The sequence below is a fragment of the Ursus americanus genome, chromosome 4, assembly GCF_024610735.1.
Source record: "Ursus americanus isolate L20-20 chromosome 4, mUrsAme1.1.p, whole genome shotgun sequence".
Classification (NCBI taxonomy): Eukaryota; Metazoa; Chordata; class Mammalia; order Carnivora; family Ursidae; genus Ursus; species Ursus americanus.
In genome coordinates this window covers 91,780,489-91,784,138 of record NC_142130.1, presented here as the reverse complement: position 1 = coordinate 91,784,138, position 3,650 = coordinate 91,780,489, and the positions used below count along the sequence as shown (strand labels likewise).

The window sequence follows — 3,650 nt, the reverse complement described above, 5'->3', positions numbered from 1 at the left end:
ATGAAAGCAGCCAATTTTCAGGGCAAGTTGTCTACACTGGGCCTTGTCCATCTGAATGATTCATCCTCATGGCCCAGATTTTATCCTGAATATGATGGGTTCACATTTTCTGCTAACAAGCCCCAGCCTGCACGACTATCTGGGAATACAGTGGATCCAATCAGGAACCCACTTTACAGCAAAGGAGGTACAGTGTGGACCCATGAACATGGAGTCCAATGATAGAACACGAACCCCACCATCCAGAAACAGTTGGCTTGATAGAAATTGGAATGGCCTATTGAAGGCACAGCTGATGACCAGCCCAGAGGCCACCTTCTGTGAGACTGTGGAAAATGCAGCAGAGTGGCAACTCTCATACACAGTATCTAGAAGGACTGTTAGTCACTTTACAGAGCAACTTATAGGAATATATGGTAAAGTTTATAATCCATCCATTCCACTAATGTGTGTATGTCCCAGGAAAATTTTAGATTAGGTTCAGAATGAGATGCGTGCAAAAATATCTTTGCAACATTATTTTTAATAATAATATATTGTCAGCAACTTAAAGACCCATTAACAGGAGAATGGATAATAAAGCAGGGAATATTCAGATAGTGGAATACCATAGCAGTTAAGTTGAATGAACTAGAGTGTTGTACCAGTATGGATGAATCTTAAAAACATAATATTAAGGAAGAAAATAAATTGTAGGATACTATGATAACATTTGCTTTAAACTCATGAACATGAAAACCAATGTTATATATTGCAATATATTTTTATACACAGTATTGTTATATATGGATCCATACACTTGCAGTAATTATATAAAAAACATGTATGGGGACAATAATCACCAAATGCAGAATATTCCTAGTCTCTGGGTAGGAGGCAGATATACTAGACTAGGGAGGGGTGGGTACCTGGGAGGCTTTAATTCTGGCTACAATATTTTAATTTGAAAAATAATCTAAAGCAGATACGGCAAAATGTTAGAATTTTTCAAAGCACGCAGTGGCTACATGGGTGCTTGTTATCACTAACATTTCTATGTCATTATTTGTTAATAAAGCAATGTTTTCCAAGCTGCATATCACTCTGTGTAAGTGGTTTGTGAAGTCAGCTGTGTAGCTTGTAACAAAACCTTAGAAAAAAGAGAGTGTGTAATAGAAAAATGTCAGAATATTTAGGTGAAAAGTTAATTATTGTCTTGTGTAACTTTCACTTTAGGGTTTACTGTATAGATTTATAAAACATATTTCTTTCTGAGGGTCCTCGACCCAATTATTCAAAAGCCATTTGTTTAATATCTGAAGTTATTGTTCCAACATACTAAATAGGTGACACAAACTTTTCCTCATGTCTGACCTTGAGCAGTTTTCCTGTGTTATCTTAAACAAGTAAATTATGTATAACAATATTAAACTTTATCTCATAGCCAATCACATCCACAGAAATACAACCCATAGGAGAAATTCTGGTTTGAAAAGCCTTCCTATTTTTCTTTAAAATATTTAAATTTCTTTATTAAACATTTAGATAAACTTTGAATATAATTAAATATTTAATACCCTTACATATTTTACATATTTAAATTTCCTTCAAACATTATTTTAAGGTCTGACATTTGCAATTTAACTAAAATGAGAAGTGATGGGGGGCCTGATCTAGGTTTTACTCCTTATTTATATCACCTTGTCTATAAAAAAAATAGCCCTGGGGAAAAATGATGCCAAGTATTGATTGGTTTATTGACTCAGCTATATTATTTGCTTTACTTTTTTGTGGTGTAAATATTTCATATTAACAAAAAGATTTTTAAAGGCCATCCTTGTAATTCTAAAGCTTTAATTTCATTTAATTCAGGAACGCCTGAAGATGTAATGAAGGAGGTCATTAGGTTCTTGAATGGAGACGTGGTTTTGTTTGTTTTTTAGTCTTGATGCATTTTGATGAGAAAAATGTCCTTACCATGACCTCGTTTCCATGAGGTACAGAGTGGATCTTTAGTCTTCGGAACCAACGGAGCCACAACTTGGACAGTAGAATGCACTGTGATCAGAGCAAAAGCCTACCGTGGAAACACCTGTCGGGAGTGGAGTGTTGCAAAAGTCCGATCAAAGTAAGCACCACTCTGGTGTGTTGTGGACGGAAAAAAGGAGCAAGTGGGGCTGATGGAGCAAAGGGACACCACCAATGGTAAAGGAGTGGACATTCAGGCTAAAAGGGAAGCTGGGGACTTCTGGTCTCAGACATGGGCCCCCAGATATGTCCACAGTGTAAGAGTAATCATAAAAACAAGATAACAACGGGTCATGCAAGGAGCAAATGGTGCCCTTGGCTTCTCTGACAGAGAACATACTTTGTCCCCTTTGAAAATGGGTTGGCGTGGGGGTGAAATGGACAACCACACTTAGAAGGAAAACTAAATATTTCTCCTCAGATCCACACCCCTCGAAAAAACACTCTTAACCATAATGAATATATAAAGAATCATCAGCCGCTCTTGAATACTCAACAAGCATCCTCCCTCCTCCTCCCTCCTACTCGCTCCTCTAAATAAGAAGGTATGCGCAGACACAGTGAGCTTTTTGGAGATGTTGGAGAATTCTCAAGATGCTTTATTTTCTGATACACTTGTTTTCAACCTATTTGGAAAATGTTCTACTTTGAGCAATGTTTCTTATATTCATCAAATAATTTTTAATAAAATAAAAACTGCTAAGTATATCGTGCTTGCTTTGGCAGCACATAGACTAAAATTGGAATGATCCAGAGAAGATTAGCACGGTCTCCGTGCAAGGAGGACATGCAAAACTCCTAAGCATATAGTTAAATGTAGTTTGCTCAAATTTGAAAGAAATCTATAGATCTTAGGCTATTTTATTTTGGATGGTATCATCAGAGATGAGTTGGACACAAGACGCTATTTTCATTCAAGGGAATGGGGTCATAAGCACGTGGTATGTTTGTATTCACATCCTAGCTACATGCTGCATGAGACCCACTCCCGCTATGGGTGACTGACTTTAGAATCTTACTTTTAGATCGCTAATTTAAGAAGCTTCTTCTTACTTTTGAATGTTGATAGTTTCATGTTATTTCAGAGGTATTCCCCTGAAAAAAAATTTCCGTCCTTATTTTTAGAGTTTCTTATTATGGAAAATTTTAAGTATATGCAAAAGTAGACAGACTAGTATGATGAACCCAAGTCACCCATATTCAACAATTATCAGCTCAAGGTGAACCTTGTTTTCATCTATGCTCTCACCTACTTCCTGCCCTTCAGCATTGTTTAGGAGCAAATCCCGACATCACATAATTTCAGGCACAAATATTTCAATATGTAACTCCAAAGGACGAGGATTCAGATTCTTATTTATTTATTTAATTTATTTCGTAATCTCTATTCCCAATGTGAGGCTCTAACTCATGACTCCAAGATCAAGAGTTGCATGCTCTTCCGACCGAGCCAGCCAGGTGCCCTGACAAGGATTCTTCTTCATTTTTTATTTTATTTTAATTTATTTTATTTTTTAAAGATTTTATTTTTAAGTAATCTCTACACCCAATGTGGAGGGCAAGCCCACAACCCCGAGATCAAGAGTTGTATGCTCCATTGACTAAGCCAGCCAGGCACTCCAAGGATTCTTTTTTAAATAAAA

At 36.6% G+C, this 3,650-nt stretch overlaps 1 non-coding gene across 1 annotated transcript; it reads left to right on the top strand.

Moving 5' to 3' along the window:
* The first annotated feature begins 2,717 nt into the window (after nt 1–2,717).
* On the top strand, nt 2,718–2,825 carry LOC123802693 (U6 spliceosomal RNA). The gene has a single exon (XR_006782610.1). It is a non-coding gene; the product is annotated as a U6 spliceosomal RNA (small nuclear RNA).
* Nucleotides 2,826–3,650: the final 825 nt, after the last annotated feature.